Source organism: Odocoileus virginianus, chromosome 26 (genome assembly GCF_023699985.2).
Source record: "Odocoileus virginianus isolate 20LAN1187 ecotype Illinois chromosome 26, Ovbor_1.2, whole genome shotgun sequence".
NCBI lineage: Eukaryota > Metazoa > Chordata > Mammalia > Artiodactyla > Cervidae > Odocoileus > Odocoileus virginianus.
In genome coordinates, this window is record NC_069699.1 from 27,291,722 (window position 1) to 27,314,772 (window position 23,051).

The window sequence follows — 23,051 nt, forward strand, 5'->3', positions numbered from 1 at the left end:
TATATGAGTGCGTATGTACACGTATACTTACTTATGTGAGTCTAAAAGTTCCACGTATAGTATTCTAATGGATTTGAGTTGGGGTCAGCGTTCCTGCAGAAAGTAGGTGGCTTGTCCCTCTCCTGGGTCTGAGAGGACAAGGGAAGGGACACATGGTGGAGCCTGGAGAGAGAAGCTTCAGGGGTAGGGCTGCCTGGCAGGAGCTGTGATCTTTCATAGTCAGCCTTCAGTGCCCCGGCAGGGAGAAATCTGGGCAATAAACGCCCCATCTTCTCTGTCCGCCTGAGATGAGACCTCCATTGGTTGTACCAGCTGGAAGCTAGAGGATAAGAGTACTTGTTGATGCATCATGCACGGTAGCTTTCCAGGACACAGGGCAAGGTGAGGGATTGGGGCAGTGTGGCAGGTGGAGGATCTGAAGAAATAAATGGAAAATCGCCTATCCAGTACATTTTGTTCAGTGACCTCCTTTGGGTATGACTCTGCCAGACTTGTTTGGGTAGTGTGTGGGAGAGGGTGATGTCGGACACGGGGTTCCAGAGCTCCAGAGCAGCCAGAAGCACCTAGTTCTCTACAGCTTTGCTTCCCACAGCGTGGTGTCTGGACCAGTAGCACCAGCATCACTGTGGGCACTTGCTGGAGATTTTCAGGCCCTGCCGTGTACCTACAGAATGAGACAACCAGGGGGAGGGGCCCAGCAATCTGTCTTTTATTAGCTCTCCTGGAGATTCTGCTGCATTTCCAAGATTGAGAACCACAGCTGGATGTCTCGAGGTGTTGGATGGCCAGCAAAGTATGTCAGTTTGCTCAGATGACCACTATTATCTTGCTTGGAAAAGCCAGTGACAAGCATGTTGTCTGTTTGAGTCCCCTGCTTGGAAACTCTGCAGACTCCTAATCTTTTTAATTCTTAGGATAGGCTCTCTTCAAAAGAAGTGGAATAATGGATGACACACAGGCCATGGGGGCTCATACCCCCGGCATTTCTTGCCTTTAATTTCCAAGTCCTCCTTTCAGCCATGCAAAGAAGTACCCAGCAGGCCTCAGACTTTGGAGGTTGTTTTTGAAAAACAGATGCAAATACTGCCTCTGCTGTTGTTGTTTTCCTGGTGCCTGGCAGTGTTTGGTAAACAACTTGATTGCTAGGTCTTGGCCTCAGGGAACCACAGCTGCTCTTTCCAGCTCCCTGCAGACTTTTGTACCGAGCAAGGATTGCTTCAGGGAAAAATAAACAGGGGAGAACAAAACAAGAAAACAGCACTGTTGTTTTGTGGCTGCCTCTACCTGTTTTCCTGGAGCTGTTTTGCAACCACAGGCCCTGAGCTTTGATTCCTAACTTGAAAACACAAGGCAAAAACCCCAGGGCACCACAGGCTCCTTTCTCTGTTGGTTAGAGGGCAGAGAGGCCGCCTCTGCTCAACTTGGAAAGCCTGTTGTAGTAGCCACTGGAAGGATCTGTGCATTTTGAAATATGTAAATTGAAAAAGGAGAAAGCTTCATTCTTTCTAATCACCCCCAAGATGGTAATCTGGCTTTTCAAATCTCCAGGAAAACAGATTGAATATGGCACAATTAATTGTTCAACACTTCTAGGATTTTCTGAAAAATATCTTAATGGGCTTTTAATTTATTGCAGCTCCTGACTAGCAGGCTTGAGGCAGAGTTGCTGCTGACCCCTCGAGTCCAAGGTGCTCTCTGAGGTGTAAGTGAAATAGAAGAGAACAGAGGCCAGCTGGAGAGTCTGCCTTGACCTCTCTGGGCTGAGCCCCTGGGACTTGCTGGGTTGCTGGCCCTGCAGTGGTACAGGCCGGGGCGCATCTTCATCAGAGTTCCCTGGAAGATCTGGTCGAAATGCAGATTCCCTGGACTCCAGATTGAGACTCTCTGGAGTCTGGGGGCAGGAGTCTGCATTTCATGAGTGTCCTCATTGTGTATCACGTTTGTAGTCCAGGGTCTTGGTGATTGACAGCCAGTGTCAACCAGTGAACCTGGGTGGGAAGCAAGTGATGGTTTTGCCAGACTTCTTTAAATTTCGAGACCTACATGTCATTATAATGCATTAACTTTTATTTACTCACGAGTTCTTGATTTTTTGGCTCCCTCTTCTTAAATCAGGCAAGCTTCTTTCTGCAGTCTTTCTCTTTGAGCCTGAAATGCATCTTTTTGAATGTCCTTGTAGAGAGATTGTAAACTTTTGATTGTCTGAAAAGATCTTTATTTTGAAAGATAGTTTTTCTGGACATGCAATTCCAGGTAGATAGTTTTTGCCTCTGGGTGGTGGTCTGGATAATTTATTTGGATACTTGTTTTCTGATGGGTTTTCTTTTTTTTTTTCCCCCTTTTAAATTTCAGTTGCTATATATTTCATTTCTAGAGGTCAGAGTTTTGGTTAGAGTTACAGAGCTTGATTTTATAGTATATGTGTGTTTTGCATGTATGTGTATATTGTATGTATTTTATAGTATATGTACTATAGATACATATAAAACTATAGTTTATGTGATGTTTTGGTTAGAGTTATTCAACTTGTATTTTACAGTATATATGTATGTGTATGTATGTATTATTGTTCAGCCACTAGTGCATCTCTTGCATTACAGGCGGATTCTTTACTGCTGAGCCACCAAGGAAACTCATATATGTATTATAGTATGTGTTTGTGTATATTTATATATATATACACACACACACATATGCACATGTGTATGTGTGTGTATATGGGGCTTCTCTTATAGCTCAGTTGGGAAAGAATCTGCCTGTAATGCAGAAGACTTGCATTCAGTTCCTGGGTCGGGAAGATGCCCTGGAGAAGGAAATGTCAACTCACTCCAGTATTCTTGCCTGGAGAATCTCATGGATAGAGGAGCCTGGCGGGCTACAGTCCACAGGGTCACAAGAGTCGGACACGACTTAGCGACTAAACCACCACCATCAGTTCAGTTCAGTCGCTCAGTCGTGTCTGATTCTTTCCAGCCCCATGAACCGCAGCATGCCAGGCCTCCCTGTCCATCACCAACTCCTGTAGTCCACCCAAACCCATGTTCATTAACTTGGTGATGCCATCCAACCATCTCATCCTCTGTCATCCCCTTCTCCTCCTGCCCTCAATCTTTCCCAGCATCACCATTTTTTCCAATGAGTCAGCTCTTCGCATGAGGTGGCCAAAGTATTGGAGTTTCAACTTCAACATCAGTCCTTCCAGTGAACACCAAGGACTCATCTCCTTTAGGATGGACTGGTTGGATCTCCTTGCAGTCCAAGGGACTCTCAAGAGTCTTCTCCAATACCACAGTTCAAAAGCATCAATTCTTCGGCGCTCAACTTTCTTTACAGTCCAGCTCTCACATCCATACATGGCCACTGGAAAAACCATAGCCTTGGTAGATGGACCTTTGTTGACAAAGTAATGTCTCTGCTTTTTAATCTGCTGCCTAGGTTGGTCATAACTTTCCTTCCAAGGAATAAGTGTCTTTTAATTTCATGGCTGCAATTACCATCTGCAGTGATTTTGGAGCCCAAAGAAATAAGGTCAGCCACTGTTTCCCCATGTATTTGCCATGAAGTTCAAGGACCGGGTGCCATGATCTTAGTTTTCTGAATGTTGAGCTTTAAGCCAACTTTTTCACTCTCCTCTTTCAGTTTCATCAAGAGGCTATATTTAGTTCTTCTTCACTTTCTGCCATAAGGGTGGTATCATCTGCATATCTGAGGTTATTGATATTTCTCCCGGCAATTTTGATTCCAGCTTATGCTTCCTCCAGCCCAGCATTTCTCATGGTATGCTCTGCACATAAGTTAAATAAGCAGGGTGACAATATACAGCCTTGACGTACTCCTTTTCCTATTTGGAACCAGTCTGTTGTTCCATGTATTGCTTCCTGACCTACATAACAGGTTTCTCAAGACACAGGTCAGGTGGTCTGGTATTCCCATCTCTTTCAGAATTTTCCACAGTTTGTTGTGATCCACACAGTCAAAGGCTTTGGTGTAGTCAGTAAAGCAGTTCAGTTCAGTTCAGTTGCTCAGTCGTGTTCCACTCTTTGTGACCCCATGAACCACAGCCCACCAGGTCTCCTTGTCCATCACCAACTCCTGGAGTTCACCCAGACCCTTGTCCATTGAGTCAGTGATGCTGTCCAACCATCTCATCCTCTTTTGTCCCCTTCTCCTCCTGCCCTCAATACAGCAGAAATAGATGTTTTTCTGGAACTCTCTTGCTTTTTCAATGATCCAGTGGATGTTGGCAATTTGATCTCTGGTTCCTCTGCCTTTTCTAAAACTAGCTTGAACATCTGGAAGTTCACGGTTCACATATTGCTGAAATCTGGCTTGGAGAATTTTGAGGATTACTTTACTAGCGTGTGAGATGAGTGCAATTGTGTGGTAGTTTGAGCATTCTTTGGCATTGCCTTTCTTTGGGATTGGAGTGAAAACTGGCCTTTTCCAGTCCTGTGGCCACTATATAGTGTTTATTTTATAGTGTATGTATCAATACTATAAATACATACAAAAACTGTATATATTATATATAGTATTTTGGTTAGAGTTATAGAGCTTGTATTTTATAGTATATGTGTGTATGTGTATATGTGTATTATATGTATGTGTATAGAGAGTATATTTATAGTATATATACACTGTACAAATATATATAAATTGTATATCATTTATATAGTATTTTGGTTAAAGTTACAGAACTGATATTTTATAATGTATATATGTGTTTATGTATGTATTATATGTGCCTATAGAGAGTGTATAGTATATATAATGTACAAATACATATAAAAATTATATATAGTGTATATAGATTATGTAGTATTTTGGTTGAAGAGCTTGTATTTTATAGCGTATTGGTGTATGCATATGATTTATATATACTATATACAGAGTGTATTTATAGTGTATATCCTGTGCATATACCAACTGTAATATGTCGCTCATACAGTGTTTTGGGTAGAATTATAGAACTTACACTATATATATGTGTCTGTGTATATATGTGGGCTTCCCTGGTGGCTCAGATGGTAAAGCGTCTGCCTGGAATGCGGGAGGCCTGGGTTCAATCCCTGGGTTGGGAAGATCCCCTGGAGAAGGAAATGGCAACCCACCAGTACTCTTGCCTGGAAAATTCCATGGACTGAAGAGCCTGGTAGGCTACAGTCCATGGGGTTGCAACGAGCAGACACGACTGAGCAACTTCACTCTCACTTCACTATGTATATATGTACTGTATGTGTCTGTAGAGAGTGTATAGTATATATAATGTAAGTACATTTAAAGCTTAGTATCTGTCATTCATACATTATTTTGGTTTGAGTTGCACAGCTTGATGGAGATGAAATTTAGTCTTGAGTCAGTTGAATTCTTAACACACAAAACCAAAAAATTTGCACACACCACAGTGGTAGTTTGTCCTTTATTTTTTTAATATGCCTGGTGACACTAACATTTTAGGAAGTCAAGCTGGATAACACTAATGATACTCTTAAGCTTTGTTTAACCAACTTATGTCTTAGCTGAAAGTCAGCCTCTGTGTGTATCCAGAATGGAAGTCCTGCCTGGTCCCTCTCTTCTCAGAGCGGTTCTTTAACCCACCTGTAAACCTCTGACTGGGTTTCACAGATGACCCAGTGGTAAAGAATCCGCCCGCCAGCGCAGCAGATGTCAGTTTGATCCCTGGGTGGGGAAGATCCTGTGGAGAAGGAAATGGCAACCCACTCCAGTGTTCTTGCCTGGGAAATCCCATGGACAGAGGAGCTGGTGGGACAGGCTGTGGGGTCACAGAGAGTTGGACATGACTTAGCGACAACACAACACCGCAGAGCCTTTTACTCCGATATTCTGTTTTGGAGGAATTCCTTTGCAGTCCCGCTTTCATTTCCTTCCAAAGCTTGAAAACCTCCAAATTCCTCTCAAAATCTCTTCTCTGCCCAGATACCTACTGTCTTTTTATGTGCTCACTTGTGTGGCTTCTCTGTGCTTCCAAATCCCTCTTGAATCACAGGCCAGAGCTGTGTCCCCAGCCATCGTTTGGTATAGCGGTTGCAAGGGTTCTTTTTCTTGCTTTTTTCCCTTTAAATTAAATGTGTTCTATTAAAACGTTAGCTGCTATCTTTTAAACGTGAGGAAATTTTACAAAATAGTGGTTTGGATTCTTGCCTTTGATTTTAGAATTGAAAGCTCTTATAGCCTGGGGTTTATGTTGTCACAGGGCAGTCATGGGCTTGTGGGGCCACTGGCTGCTCTCTTAGCTCAGAGAGCCTGGGGCCTGCAGCCTCCCTCACCACCCCCTGGATCTCACACCTGGTCTGTCTTGCTCACTCATATTATCTGCCTGGTCACTCTGGATGCCTTAGCTTTCCCAGTATGAACAAGGAATCTCAGGTCGGAAAGGTGTATCCTCTACAAGGCCTTACAGCCAAAACTCACTCAAGCAAGGTCCAGTCAGAAAAGTGTCTAGTGCAAGGTAGGCACATAACATTTTGTGTTAATATATTGACGAGAAAAAGACAGATTTCTTCAACTGCAAACTTTGTTGAGTCAAGTTCCTAATAGCTATGTGATATTGGGAAAGTTACTAAAACTTCCTGTGCCTTGGTTTTCTTATCTGCATGTAAGAGTGTCTATGAGGTAAGAATAGAGTTAAATGAAATAACTGTTGTAAAATACTGAAAAAAATATCCAATGCAGTGTGTATTTTCAATGAATGGCAATTGTATGTTTATAGGATCCTGAGAATTAGTTCTTTAAATTGTTGATTTGTTTATTGACTCAGTCTGTCTTGAGTGGTTGCTATGAGCCAGGCATTTTTCTAAATTTTTGGAGGGTAATGAAGAATACAACAGAGAAGTTTCCTTATCGTTTGGAGCTTATACTCTAGTGAAGAGAACAAGTGAGGACATGAGAAAAAAGTTTATAGGTGATGATAAGAGCTCTGAGGACAGCAAATAGAACGATTTAATTGGGGTGATAGGAAACCTAGCTTAAGTACGTTAAGTGAGACCGCATGCTTGAAGGGACCTTTGCCCAGAAGACCCTGTGATGAGAAGGAGCCACTTGTTTAAGGAGTAAGCTCACAGCTTTCCAGGTACTTGGGAAAGCCAGTGCACCAAGCGTGAGGTTGGAAAACCCTTGGCTTCTTGAAATGGATGTGCACCCAAAACGTCCATGTTGTAGTTGAGGATTGAGTTGGTGGCTGATTGTGGTGGCAGAGAAGTAGAAAGTGACCGGATGATGGACGGCCTTCTAGGCCAAGAAGAAAAAAGATTTTGTCCTGAAGATGCTGAGCATTTTCAACCCCTTTCTTTTTGCTACGTGACATCGACTTAGTAGGTTTGTAGAGCTTCCCTGAGTCTCGAAAATGCTTCTTATATCTCAAGGCTACTTGGAGTTTGGACACAGGGGCTTTATCATTTTGAGATAAACTGTGGTCTGTGATTGGCAGTATCCAGTTTCCTGGTACTTTGGTAGAAATGCAGAATCTCAGGTCCAATTCCAGAGACACTGAACCAGTGTCTCTGGCAATGGCCCTGGAATCTGTATTTAGAAAGGTCTTCTAGTTATTCTTACGTATACTGAAATTTGAGAAACACTTATCTATAACACATGTGGGCACATTTCCATAGGAGTTGGAGCTGTAGTCTTGGGAGAGGAATGGAAGCCTTCCACGGGCACCCAGTGGGTGTTGTTGGCTGCAGAGGGTGCAGGTATACCAAGGTTTGGCACTAGTGCCAAGGTGAGAATTCTTCTTTGCATGTGCAAAATCCTCTGCCTGCTGCTCAGTTTTGCTGTTGATGGAAGATTCATGGTAAAAACCTTCTTTTTTAATCTGGAAGCCTGGAGGAGAAGCTAATAGTTTAGGTTATTTGACATAATAGGCTTTATCCAAAAACACCAAGATGCTATGAGGTAGAAGGGACATGAAAAGCATCAGTTAGTGACCTGACCTTGCAGATGAAAGGGCTGGGATCCTGAGGTTTTAAATGACTTTCATGGAGCCACATGATTGATAACAATGCTGGGTCCAGAATTCAGGCTTCTCCTCTTGGTCATCTGCACATTACATGATGTGTTTTATCTTGATGGAACTATCTCCAGGAAACATCTCTTGCTCCTTATATATAATTCACAAATATTTGTAGAATTATTTTGGAGGAAAATGATTATAGTTACCTATCTTCCTAGTTTTGATGTTTATTATTATTTTTGAAACAATTTTTATTTTTATATGTTCTTATCTTCTAGCAAAGAGAGTTACTTAATATGAATCAGTATGTTTATCCATGTCAGATTTGAGTTAAAACAGCTTATTGTTACTGAGCACTTTATAATTGGACAAAAATGCTATTTTTGTTACGCCAACATATGTAAAATATTTGGCACAAAGTCTGCAATAAACAACAACCTCTCAGTGTATGTGTTGAAGTAATTGGTATCTGTATCTTTCAAAACATTATTTCCGGTTTATATTTTACAGCATCACACTTGATATATCGACATACCTCATTTGAAAGGTGTTTTCCCCTACCTCTAGGTTCTATGTCTATAGTGCTGTTTTCAAGTTTAAGGAAGTGGTGGTTTTAGAAGTTACATCTTAGTTATGTGTAAAAAAATATTTTTGTATTGCAGTGTCCCAGGAGCTTTTGCTGACAATTCCAGTTTCCAAACGAAACACTTTGGGCAATGGTGAAGGCTTCAATACCTTCTCACATTTGCTGTCAACAATGAATGGATGGATGTGATGCCTGCTGGTCGAAAGGGTGAGTGAACATTTAAGATTATTCGTCTGAAAATTCAGAAGGCCAAACATGGGCTGAAGGGGTCCTGCCCGATGCAGGAAACTGAAAAAACTCCCAAGTTCATCAGCACAGCTACGATGAAGATGAGAGACTCACTGAGAAAGAGCAGACACTGTCACTTTTTTCTGGTGGAACCTTTTGGGGTAACTTGTACACTGATCTGAGGATTTCTAAAAGGCATAGTAGGACACAGGAGAACTCTTTTTGCTTGTGTGATTCTTTTAAGCATACTCTGAAGGACAGACTATCTAAATTAGGAGCTACATGCACAGTTGAAAGAGTAATTGCATATTTTTTGTCTCCTTACAGTTTGCTGATAAAATGAACTACCATGACATAAGACCATAAAGACCTCATTTTGAGTGGTGGGAGGGGAATTTAAGTCTGATTTGTTCATTGAGAAGGTCCCATCCCAAGACTTCTACATGATTGGGGTTCTTGAGAAAGCGGAAGGGTTGGAAATTTTGGACTCAACCAATTTGCAGATAGACTTACGAGCATTTATTCCTATCATAGTTCTCCTCATCAGATTACTCATTGTAATTTTTAGGGGAGGGTGTCAGGAGAGGTTTGACGATCTTTTCCTGTTACATGTGTTTTCCTTATTTGATGGCGTCTGTCACGTTCCTCAGAACTTGCTGGCTACCCTTAGTAATGAAGGAACAGTAGTGACTTGCCTTTATCAGAGACAAGAATTGGCTGAGGCTAGTTGTTCTGGGTAAAAACTCTGACGTGATTCAATGGTAGCTTTGTCATAAAATGAGGTCAACTTTATGGGGAATCTCTTGGTTTCAATTTTGTAGTGAATGGCATTTAATAATAAGAAAGAACCATTGGTATGAATTCAGTTTGTCTGTCTTAGTGGAGCTATATTTGAAACAGATTCTATTTAATGGAGGTAAGTACAGTGAAGTAGAAAGAGCACTGTATTAAAAATTGGAAGACCTAATAGCTAGCTGACATGGGACAAGTTAGTCTCTGTTTTAATTTACTGTATTTAAAATAAAGCAGGTTGGTTAAAGTGTCGTATTTGTCATTGCTAATAAGGCCCTGGAAGATGTCTGTTTAAGTCCTCATTTTACAGGTGGAGCGTCTGCAGCCCAGAAAGTCTAATTGAGTTGCCTATGTCCCTGGGCTTGGTCAGAGCCAGGTTTTTTTTTTTAATCATCAGTGATTCTTTCTAGCTTATCTCAATTATAGAGTGTGACATCCAAGCTCTGCAGTTTTGTAAACCTCCTTTGCTGATATGTGTCTCTTTAAGCTGTTGTTTTGCATTCAGCTGCTTTGGGCCATATTTTTAAAGATTTTACAGTTAGAGGTCATTTTGACAAATCCTTCCCATTTCGTAGATTAAAAGAGCTGTGGTGAAGCATCCAGCCCAAGTATCAGAGACCAAGTGATCCTCAAAGAGCCTGTGGGCTTTAAAATTCACTTCACTTAGGTTCCTTTGGTATCTGATTACTTATCACATTTCATTCTGCTGGAGCTGGAGATAGAGGAAAAACAGAGCCATGTCTCTTCCTGTTATAGTATTCTTTCACTGGCAAGTAATAAAGCAAGTAGAAATCAATAGCACATAAGGCAAGGATGTACACCATGAAAAGAAATGGTTAATGGAGTCATGGAATTTTAGATCTGTTAGGGTGCTATGATGATCTTGTGGGATGGTGCTGGGCAAGTCCTATGGTTCCTTCTCCTATGAAGCTCTTCTGAGGTTTTCGATTGCTGAGCAGCTGTGATAGACTTTTATAAGTGGTCGGTAGACCAGTGAGCAACTAGCAGGCATTATAAAAAACTATATCTTTGGGGATTCAGGTAGAGTTGAGAAGAAAGCCTGGGTCTGTCTCATGTAAACATGAGAATTCATAGAAGTGGTTGGAATTGTGAAGGTATTGAATTAGCAATAAACTCAGGTTTGAGGTTACCTGTCATCTCTGTCTTCAGTATTAAGAGAGTCTAACTCAATCTCACTATCATAAATTAATGTATGAAATTGAAGAAAACTACATGAATGGATTTATTGAAGACTAGGCTCATTTTGTTCATTAATTTCATTTGGGTAAGGCCTTCTATTTGAAAAACCAGTCTAAAGAACTATAATGAAAATGATATCTCTTGTATTGATAATAGGCCCAGACACATATCAGTTTTTTTCTAAAGAAGGAATTTGCTTCATATTTATCAGATTATGATCAATTTGCCTTCATTCTATTTTTAGTCGGAAGTGAAGATCCCTGAAATCTGATGAGCTGGGGTATGTTTCCTGATTCTCTATCCTTGTTTAGCCTCAAAGCATACCTTCAAGATTTGTTTAAAGGACTGATTTTCTTCCTCCATGATGCAGTAACCTGGCCTGTGATGCACTGCATAGCTGACAGCTAGTTAATCCTTCTATTGTCAAAAATGTATTCATAGTCATACATTCAAAAATGTATTCATTCTTATGGCTTTTAGAACTTTTAGAACAATTAATTGAGTAGCCAAAAGAAGCACCAGTTAATTGTTACAGCTGATAATTTGGAGTCTTTAGGCATGAAATCACCTCCAGTTCTGAGTGAAATGTTTTCTGATAAGTGACGTCATGATAGAACAAGGTCCCAGTCACAGGAATAGGCAACTAGACAACAGATTCCTTACTCCAGTGCATGGAAGTGTCACCACATGAGAAAAGGTTTGAACAGCTAGATGATTATGGCAGAATTTTACGTTCAGAAAACAGGTAGTTGGGCAATGTACTCAATTTGTATTGGTGATAACCATGCTTGTGTAATAAATTAGCTTAGGGTCAGGATCCAGAGAGCGAAAGGCTGAGCTCTTGAAGAGGTCTCTTTGTGATGTGGTTCTTTAGTGCCATCCCTTGCCAGCAGTAGATCAGAGCTGACTCCTGCTTCCTTGGTGTGAAGCTTTGTTGTTGGTACCTATCTGATGCACATCACGAGACTCTTAAGAGTGAGGAGCAGGTAAGTCTGCTGCATAATTAGTAGGCAGTTAGCCACAGTGTTATTAATAAATGTGATAATAACAGTCTGGATTTGCATAGAGTTTTCCTGAGAAGAGTTGACTGTAGATGGCAGATATGCTGGCTGTCCGTCTGTCTCCTAGCCTTGCACTCTCCCTACCAATAAACTGTCCCTCGCTGGTGGATCTGAGATAAGGGCATAAATATCATGCAGCATTATTTTGTCACCAGTTATTTTTGCTTACTTGTCCATAGTTTCTCTTTGGATCTCTTACCAAATTCGTAGCTTTTGACCTCCTAGAAAGAGGTTAAAAACAGGGAAAATAATCGATGTCGTTTAAGGTTTGGTAGTGGACTACTTTGTGGCTTGAAGTTTCTGGAATTTTTTAAAACTCAAGAATGTGGATTTTTGTCATTGGTTCTGAGCTGGGGTGTGCTGGTGGTGCAGCTTCTAGGAGAAGGTGAGGACAGATAGCAGGCATCTGGGGCCAGGAAAGCTGGTCGGTGTGCTCCCCCTCTGAGCTGCCTTGTGCAGGAAGCTGGTCAGTGGGCCAAGGCACTGGCTGCGCTGAAACTTCCAGTCCCTGAAATTTTGACTTTGAGAAGTAATTTTAACAATTGAATAAACTACGTAATATGTTTTATAAGCTGGGGCGAATGATCTTAAGTATTTTGGTCTCTTTCATAACACAGTGAACCTAATATTGGTAAAAATACAGATCTTCACTCACGCCATAAAGAGAGCCTAGATTTAATAAGCAGTTATGAGTGCTGGCAGCTGCCTATCAAACTGTATAACTTGGACTCCAGCATGTGAAGACAGTGTCAACTTACATTTTATCTCGGAAGTTTTTTGAAGCGTTTATTTTGCCTTTCTCTCCAGTCTCTAACCTAATGCAAGTAATGTAATTGGCTGAATATTTTCCACATAGCTAATTGGCTAGGGGCCAAGGGGGAAACCATTGTCTGGCTTGATGAAGATCAGAAATTAACATGACATTTACTTGAAGGTAATGGAATATATTAGTAACCTGGTAATGCAGGATGGTGAGAGGAAGAGTGTCCATCCTTTCCTGCCCAAAAGCAGTGGGAGGAGTTCTGCTGACGGTGAAAGAAGCCCCACTACCCGCCACCCTGAACCCCCCAATAGCTCACAGCATGGCCAGCCGGTCCCTGTGTCACTTTGACTTTTAAATTCTTAAGACAGAACTGCAAGACAAACTAATGAATTATTCCATTTGTCAATTAAAAAAGAAAATCCACCAACTACTATTGTAAGATTAAATTCCAATTAGAAGATTGCATTTAATTCAGAAGCTATAACATTGTTTTAATGAATTCTCTCTGAGGTGACAGTTTATGTGAGATAAATTTATATGGTGTGGGTAGGTATAAATTCATTGGATAATGTTAAACATGTTACTTCATATATATTAGCTGTGAAATTTATTTCTTCTCTAGTTATGTCCCCAAGGAGGTAGAGTCAGAGGGAAAAACATATCTTCAAAGAAAGAACCCTTTCTGTCCTTTTAGATACTTGCTCTAAAACAGCCTTTTCTCACTTTTATTAAAAACAAAAAAAAAACTGTTAAATTTCTGCATTAACTGAATTTATGATTCTTGGTGTATGCTATTTATAAAATTGAATATAGGTTTTATGATATAGGAAATTAGTCTAGGAATGAGAATATGATCCAATTTTGTAATAAAGGTAATCTGCATTTATATTGCAGATATTTTCCATTTTTTCTCTAAGCCCCTTATGGGATTATACACACATTTCCCTGGACATACAAATTCACTGTAAACTTTTAATGTAGTGGGCAGGCTTTTGTTCTTCTGACATCTGCACAAAGCATCCAATCCTTTGCCTAAATCAAAAGTGACAAACATTTTGGACATACTTTCGATTTTGTAATTCCTTCATCTCTTCTGGTTCCTGTGCTCCTGGCAGACATCACTAATTGATCACATTCTCTTCTCCGCTCAGTGTGGATGTGGCCTGAGAAATGACTCCATTTAAAACCTTGGAGCTAAGCTCGCAAATTCAGCATTTACATGAATGTGCTCACAATCATGTCAGGCAAGTGATTTGTCTTTGAGTATAGTATACTTACCCCAATATATGTCACACAAGGCAATTTTGAGAAAATTTGACACAATTCTGGCAATTTTCTCGTTGTGTGACAACTGGATTTTGATATGTGTGCACCATGTGTATATGGTTTGGTAGGCAGTTTATTTTGTACCTTTTAACTGGTTTTGGTGTTGTGTGTCTGAAGCATTATAGTTTTCTAGTTTTTTTTTTTTTTTTCAATTTCTATAACTTTGGAAAAGATAAGAGAGTCTGTTACCCTCTTGTTACCTGCGCATTAACTCAGGCTCAGACACAGCACGGAAGTGGTGGAGTGAAAACTAAACCTAGACTTTGCCCGTTCAAGTGCAGTTTCTCTCTTAAAGGGAGGGGCATATACACATACCAGGTGCTGACCGGGCCGAACAAGTATCTTGCAATTTCCTTTTGCCTATTAATCTTGGTTTTTATCGATACGCTAAAGCAAGCTATACCAGGGAGGAAGGCATTCAGCTATTATATTTCAAATGACATCTTCTGTGATGTAAAATTCTAGGAACTTCAACTACATGGCATGTTGTTTTTGAAAATAGTAGGTTTTCTCTTCACTTGGTTCAAGTTATAGCACAGAGGTTAAGAGAAGGAAATTTCCATTTGGCTTATGTTCAGGCTGCTGCCCTACCCTGTGGGGAATTGACATCCTTTTAACTCCTCCTTAAAAGAAAAATGAGCAATTAGCATATCTACGTACCATTCAGTTAACTTACATTTCAATTTTGTTTCAACGTATTATTTGATTGTTTAGTCATGGTAACTAGAGTTCTGGAAAATGGTTGAGAGTTAACATGTGGATTGGTAACCTGTTGAGCCACATTTGTAGGATAACATGATTGGCTTTTGTCAAGGATGCCAAAATCTGTGAGCCCTGTTATGGTCTGACCAGGTGGTGGCTCTTGGATTCTCTGTTATACATTGTTTATTCTATATAGCTCCAACCAGTTGACTGGAAGAGGCTCATGAGATGAAATCTTTTTCATCCCTCCTCATATTCTGTGAGGTTTTAGTAATAATTGTACCAATAATTACTTGTACCAAATAATTATAGCAGCCAGTCATTGAGCATTTATTTTGCCTGTAGTGGTTTGGATATCACATAAAGTATTTCATATTATCCTAACAGTGTCTCTGTATATTATTATTCTGTTTTTATTGTTGAAATGACAGAAGCTCAGTGTCTAAGTGACTATTCAAGATCACAGAGCAGGTTTTACAAGTGGGGTTTCCCTGAAGGTGGGCCAGTTTCAAAGCCTGTGTCTTAACCAGGAAGGCATACAACTTCCTTACCTTTGATTCCATGGTTCTCTATGGTTTTATTTGATTTAGGCAGGGAAGATTTCATAGCTTCTAGTTGTCTTTAGGAAGAAGTGGAATCCAACTCATTTAAATCCAACTCATGCAGCTTAATCTACACACAGGATTTTTATAGGACAGTGATAAAAAAGGGAATAACTTCTTCCAATTTTTTTTTTTTCAAAAATATTCCTTACTTACTGGCCTTTTCCTCTAAATCTAAAATCTTCCAGATACATGTAGTTGGGCTTAGTGTTGCATGCTTCTTTCAGGTCCTCTTGTAAAATAAAATGCTCTAGGTGATGATGGCTCATGGAATCCCTAACATCCACGTAGATGAGTTTTCTCCTTTGATACAACATGACCAGACATAGGGCCAGCAGGCCCACTGCTCCAGAGAACATGTGAAGAAAGGGAAAACCTGGGCTATTGGGCTTTTGTGCCCAGGGCTAGAGCCAGGCAGTGGCAAGGTCAGGCCTGCCACTTTGTCACATGTATGTAGATCCCTGTGTTTTAGCTGCAGGGACTTCTGCCCATCCAGGATGCACTTGCAGGCTGGAGGGACAGGAGGCTAGGTTCAGGTATGCTTTGTGGAGTTTTTCTTACAACTTGTGCATTCAGTTGTTATTAAGGGAATTTTTCTTCCCATATGTTTTAGTGTGGCATATTGGACTGTTTAAGGGTGAGATGCTATGTTATTTTGCCATTTCTTTTACACATTTTCAGAAAAGAAAAAATGCAGCAGAATCTTGATCGTCTGGAATCTGGGTGCTGGGTATACGGGAGTTCATGGTACTATTTTCTCTACTTGTTTGTATACTCTACCACTCTATGATGAAACAAGGTGTGTGTGTTGGGAGGAGGGGCATCAGTGAGGGGCTGATCTGGCTTGTTATCTAGCCTGGTGTCGGTAAACCAGTCACTGGGTAGAACCAGGTTTCTACTCCTTTGTCCTCCGTACCACCTTGGGCAGCTTGCAGCTGCTGGTGTAATTGAATTGATACGGAGTCTTAGGGCAAGGAGATGCTAACCTAATCAGCCAAGAGTTGAAGTAATTTTCTGGACAATATAGATAAAATAACTTTACCTGACATACAAGCATTCCCTGACTAACCTATAAAAAATGACAGTGGTTGAGTAGCTGTCATAGCCGATCATTGTGACATGCCAGGGGCTGTGATACACCAGTTAAAGAGTTTCTCTCTAACCCTTCCGTGGGCAGCGTTTGAAAAGGTGCAGAGGGGACTGCACCAGGGCCCATTGGACTTTCTTCTGCTCTGCTTCCAAGTCCTTGGAGCCTGTTCTTCAAGCATGTGATTCAGGGGCTACCTGAATTGTGTTAAATACAGATTTCCAGACCCATACCCAGGTATAGGCCTAGAGCTTGGTCTCTGAACCAGAGTAGATAAACTCAAGTCCTCTCCCGCAGGCTTCACTGGGAGGGTTACTTTGGCCACATCAAGGCTGCTCTCCAAGCTTGAGTTTCTTCCTCTGCAAAATGTGGACAGTGGTAGCACCTGCCTTGTTTTCTGTGAAAAGTCCTTAGTACTGTGCTTGGCACCTAGGAAGCACTAGGTATGCATTACCTGAAATGGTATTTTAACCTTTTTGAGACATTTACAAATACTCCGACATAACTGGAAATCTTAAGGATGTAGCAATTAATGCTCCAGGTGGCATTCTTTGGTGGATATAATTTAAACCTTACATATCTTAGAAGTGTTTTTTAGGGTAATTATTAAAAACACTTTAAAAATCAGTGTTAGAGTTTTTTATGTAGGTATCTGAAAAAGAATTCTGTCACCAAAGTGTATAAGAGTTGACAAGTGTAAATATGCAGTTAGACAGTTTCAAAAAACGTGTATTATTTACTGATCAATGTAGTGTCTCCTCTGGAGCCATTACACTCAGTCATTTCCTGTCAATCTCTCCAGGCTGTTATAATCAGACTATGGATATGCATATTAAAATACAAGAAAGTTATTGTGCATGTGTGGTGGCAGCTTTTTAATTGTTAGTAATGTTGCTGCTTTAAAAAGATATCAGGATAGTTTTCTCTTATGATGGTGAATAGTCATCAGAATTGAAGGAGGGATTAGGGGAGCTGAAATTCAGGGTGGGTAAGTGAACATGAGGCCCGCTGGTGCCGATCGGTATCTGTGCTTCCAGGCAGTGCCTGGTGATAAAAAGGAAGAGCTTTTTATCTGATTTTGGTGCTGAGTATACGGAGATTCCTTTTGCTCTTCTTTCTAATGTGTTTTTGGAAAAGTTTTATAATTTAAAAAAAAAATCTGCTTCTGTATGTGTGTGCTGGTAAAAGAGTCATTTAACTTCTCTGTTGATAACAGGCATCAACAAACTTTCTGATCCAGAGAGGAAATATTTTGGGCTTTGCAGGCTACCTGGTCTGTTGCAGCCACTTACTGTGTTGCATGCAAACAGCCATAGGTGACTAGACAACAAAGGTCCATCTAGTCAAAGCTATGATTTTTCCAGTAGTGATGTATGGATGTGAGAGTTGGACCATAAAGAAAGCTGAGCGCTGAAGAATTGATGCTTTTGAAATGTGGTGTTAGAGAAGACTCTTGAGAGTCCCTTGGACTGCAAGGAGATCAAACCAAGTCAGTCCTAAAGGAAATCAACCCTGAATATTCAGTGGAAAAACTGATGCTAAAGCTGAAACTCCAGTACTTTGGCCACCTGATTTGAAGAGCTGACTCACTGGAAAAGACCTTGGTGCTGGGAAAGATTGAGGGCAGGAGGAGAAGGGGACAAAAGAGGATGAGATGGTTGGATGGCATCACCGACTCCACGAGTTTGAGCAAGCTCAGGGAGTTGGTGATGGACAGGGAACCCTGGCGTGCTGCAGTCTGTGGGGTTGCAAAGAGTTGGACATGACTGAGTGAGTGAACTGATATGTAATTCATAGTGAATGGTCATGGCTGTGTTTCCACTAAAATTTATTTACAGACCTTTGAATTTCTTATAATTTCCATAGAATCACTAAACAGTAGCAGTAGATTAATTTTTTCCCAGCCCTTTGAGAATGTAAAAACTATTCTTAGTTCGTGAGTGTAGGGTTCCATTTGGCCCTGGGGCCTGTGGTTTTCTGCATCTTCTTGCAGCCTGAAGCAGCGTTAAGGACGCAGTCCTTTGTTGTAGTTCTGTCACTATTCTTGTGCCTGATCATTTGCTCTCCAGTTTCTGATGAAATAATAATGTCATCATGTTTTCTTCACATCTCATCTTGAGATAGGCTTGTTCTGTGTGATTGGACTATTTATTGATTTAGAGTGAAATTTAGTGAGGGTTCCTCCTCCCTTTTAAAACAAGAGAAAGGTGAGCCTGAAGTAAAAATGAGGCAGAGGGTAAAAGATGAAGTGAAAGGGAAAACAAGTCACAGAAAATAAATGGATTCTGAAACTGGTATGTAAGACCTATATTCTCTTCAATACAGTGTGTTCTGGTATGTGTTGTGTATCTCACCAGTGGAATTAAGATGAAATTTTTTACAGTTACAAATGGACATTTTTTAAAACTTGAGTTAGGTATTATTTGTATACACACACACACACACACACACATATATATGTATATAAAATATGAAATAGGTAGCAAAATACTATTAGCCCATCGTTTGGTTTCTCACTATTGCTTAAATGCAGCATTTAATAAAATTGAGAGCTTTAAGGAAAAATATAAGAATTACTTAAAAGTGGTTCTTGTGCACACCAACACTCTGAGTGATTAAAGCAGAAATTTTTTTCCCCTAAATATCCCTACTTTATCTAAGGAAGAATAGAGATCAGAAGGCCTATAATGTGTGTCATTTGATTTTCTCCAAAGAGAAAATAGCATATGGAACTCTATCAATATGTTCTAATAACCTTTAGTGAAAATGAATCTAAAGGAGAAACACACACACACACACACACACACACACACACACACACACAGTTGTTTTTCAGTTGCTCAGGCATATCTGACTGTGACCCCACAGCACTTCAGGCTTCCCTGTCCTTCACCATCTCCTGGAGCTTGCTCAAAGTCATGTTCATCGAGTCGGTGATGCCATCCTATCATCTCATCCTCTTTTGTCTCCTTCCCCTACCCTCAATTTTTCTCAGCATCAGGGTCTTTTCCAGTGAGTCAGCTCTTTGCATCAGGTGGCCAAAGTATTGGAGCTTCAGCTTCAGCATCAGTCCTTCCAATGAATATTCAGGGATGATTTCCTTTACGATTGACTTGGTTTGATCTCCTTTCAGTGCACGGGACTCTCAAGAGTCTTCTCCAGTTCAAAAGCATCAATTCTTCATTGCTCAGCCTTCTTTATGGTCCAACTCGCACATCTGTACATGACTACTGGAAAAACCATAGCTTTGACTATACGGACTTTTATCTGCAAAGTGATGTCTCTGCTTTTAAATATGTTGTCTAGGTTTGTCAGCTTTTCTTCCAAGGAGCAAGTGTCTTTTAATTTCATGGCTGCAGTCACAGTCTACTGTGATTTTTGGAGCACAAGAAAATAAAGTTTGTTTACTGCTTCCATTGTTTCCCGATTTGTTTGCCATGAAGTGATGGGACTGGATGCCATGATCTTAGCTTTGAATGTTCAGTTTTAAGCCAGCTTTTTCACTGTCCTCTTTTACCTTCATCAAGAGGCTCTTTAGTTCCTTTTCACTTACTGCCATTAGGGTGATGTCATCTGCATATCTGAGGTTATTGATATTTCTCCCGACAGTCTTGATTCCAGCTTGAGCTTTATGCAGCCTGGCATTTCGCATGATGTACTCTGCATATAAGTTAAATAAGCAGGGTGACAATACATAGCCTTGATGTACTCCTTTCTCATACAAACACACATATACATATTTTACACATGGGTGTATATGTGTGTGTGTGTTTATAATTGAATCACTTTCTTATACACCTGGAGCTAACACAACATTGTAAATTGGCTATATTTCATTAAAGTTTTTAAAAAATTTTAAAAAGTGTGAACATTCTGGAGAGAAGTTACCTCATATTGAGTCCCCTCTCCCCTTGCTGTGAAAGATTTTAATCTTTTACCTTGTAGACAGGTTGGTGAGTCAAGGCTAGGCAAACTGAGGAAGAGTAGGTTCGTTTAGTGGGCCTTTTTCATAGCACGGAGGCCAGGGTATAACAAACACAGCATCGAGTCAGAGAAAATGTGGGACCAGAGAAGAGACATGAACACGGATATTTTTCAAGAAAGGCCTAGGAGAATAATTTAGAGGATTATTTCTTTCTCAAATATCATGATTCAACTTACTGGGATGTGAAAGGGAATGGGTTTCTGGTTTTTAGCAAGCCATCACTTATGAACCAGAGTATCATTGTTTTAGTTGGGGAATAAACATCTGGAAAGGACGATGTACCTCTAAGAAGCAAATGTTTTTACCTAAATGTAATGTAAAAAAAAGGGAGAAAGTGAGAGAGAGAATACAACAAAGGTAGAATTATGTTGAAAGCCTTGCGAATAGAGTTAGTTTCTCTTTTTTGTTTTTGCTGCTGTTGTTAAGTGAAAAAGAAACGTATTCCAGGATCCAGAACCAAGACCTTGAACCTTTAATGTATAATAAAGAGCTGAACACGGCAATTAAGAACACCAGATATTAGCCAGATTTGAATCCTGGCTCTGTCACTTGTTATCAGTATATACATGGGTAAGTTACATTGCCCTGGGCCTCAGTTTCCTGATCTTTAAAATGTGAATATTAGTAGTATCTATCATAACTCATAAATTATTGTGGGTTAGATGAGTCAATACACATAAGTTGTTCAAAGAGTTGGCGTGTAGTGATTTTCAGGGAATGATTTAGTTAGCTATCAGCACTAAACTATTTCTTAAATAAAATATGTGGCTTGAGATCATTATAGCAAATTTGCCATTGTCTTTCTGGAGTGTTTCTGCAGTGTGGATTTTTATGTGTATCTGTGCACATCAGTGATATCCATCATATACATTCAGAGACTCCTAGACTTTTAGTGTTCACAGAAATAGTAAAAAGCTGGTTGCTGTCCACATGCATGCCCCACATCTTTGAGGCCATATTGGTTCTACATGAACATCCAGCCTATTTGAGTAACTCTGAGATGGTAAACTTCTATCCTTCAGGTAGCCCATTTTATTATTGACCAGCATTTAGGACTAGGAAGTTCTTTCTTCCACTGGACTAAAATCTGCCACTCACAGGCATCCCACTTAATCTTTTGGTGCTTTGAAATTCTGCAAAACCCATTTCTTCTACGTGACAATCCATCAAATATCTTCAAATAGTTAACAGATCCTTTCTTAGTCTTCTGGCTAAAATCCTTTGCGTTTTCTGCTGTTCCTCTCTCGTTTGGTTTTAAGTGTCCTGTAGCATCTGTGTTTTTTCTCAAGGCAGCAATAGCCACAGAGGTGTATTTTTTGTTATGTGTCTACATTTATGTGAAATTCACCTAAGAGAGCCTCTTTTCCACAAAAATGTCTTTATCATTTGGAGACATTTTGACTTGTCTTAATTCGCCTCTTAAATCCCAGACATGGGAAGCTGGCAGGTAAAGAAATTAATGCTCAAGAATCGTTAAGTTTTTCCTTGTGAGTCAGTATAGGCTTCCCTTTGTTCTGAGCCAGGTAGCTGTATGATGGTTGTAGCGACTGCAGGAGCAGCTTATTGTGGGCCTACTATGTGCCAGCTACTCCACTCAGTCCTCTAGTGGCAGTAGATGATTTGATTCTCATGACTATGAGTCTGTTGAGTTTTATTCCTATTTTCAGACTACAGAAGCAGTGTCAGGGTCAAGTTGGAAGCTCATAATAAAAACTCAAGGATTTTTTGGTTAGCGTGATCAGAATTATTCATCCATATATCCTTAATCCATATAGTTTTCTAACCTGCTTAAGAAATTGTGTCATTTTGGGTGTCTTTTGCTTTATCTATTTTAATGCATGAGAAGGATACATGTAACAGAAAAATCAGCCTGCTTTGTGGGGCGAGTCTACGTTTATTCTATCAAAACTGTCAAATTATTTTTCAAGATACTGCTGTTCTGAATGGGCTGGAGCCTACAAACACAGGCACTGAGGGTGGAATACTTCTTTTGCTCTTGGCTTTTCCCAGATGACTTTCTCCCCCTCCTCCTCTTCCCACAAGACTCCCAGAGAGGCAGCCAATCCCAATGTTATCGGCAGTAGGAAGATTTCAGAATACACTCATGGGCATGGGTAACTTGGGGGATGGCTGGGTGCCTCCTACAAGACTTAACACATTTCCTGAACATGGAGCCTCACCATGGCAACAGCCATGTCACATGACGCATCGGTGACACATGTAAGGTGCTGCCACAACGCATCCCAGGTTGAACGCCTGTGATTCATTGTTTCCACTGACACAGTGACTGCTGCAACTCGCAGTTGGAAGGTTCTCTGCCTTTCAGTGCCATTAATGCACACTGCCTCCATGGCACGTGGAGGGCTCAGGGAAGGGAAGCATCAATAAATAAGTGTGCGTTGTAAACATTGCCTTCATTAGCTCTGCAGAGAGATACATGTTCGTCATTCAAACCCCTTGCAACTCGAATTCTTCTTTTTCTAAGCATATTTTGTTGGTAACACCTTGGAAGCTTGAAAATGATTTTATTTTTAATCATAGTTGTACCCATTTCCACTTGGCAAACTTCAGAAGAGAGTTCACGATGGCCCCCTTTTAGTATTTATTTATATTCTTCACATGTAGCAGATTTATTGATGAAGGCATGATTCTGGGAATATTATATGTTTTTTTCTCATTGTGAAATTTGCTGAATACTTTGCATAAATCAGTTGATGTTATTAGGGGTCCCTGACACTTGTGGAGGGACG

The 23,051-nt window shown here is 40.4% G+C and overlaps 1 protein-coding gene across 12 annotated transcripts in view; it reads left to right on the plus strand.

Annotated features, from left to right (window-relative positions):
* FOXP1 (forkhead box P1) overlaps positions 1–23,051 on the plus strand; it is a 615,660-nt gene that overhangs the window by 82,607 nt on the left and 510,002 nt on the right. For all 12 annotated transcript variants that reach the window (XR_011483693.1, XM_070455670.1, XM_070455679.1 and 9 more), the window contains exon 2: positions 8,632–8,762. The gene's annotated coding sequence lies outside the window, so the exon portion shown is untranslated. The remainder of the gene's footprint in view (positions 1–8,631; positions 8,763–23,051) is intronic.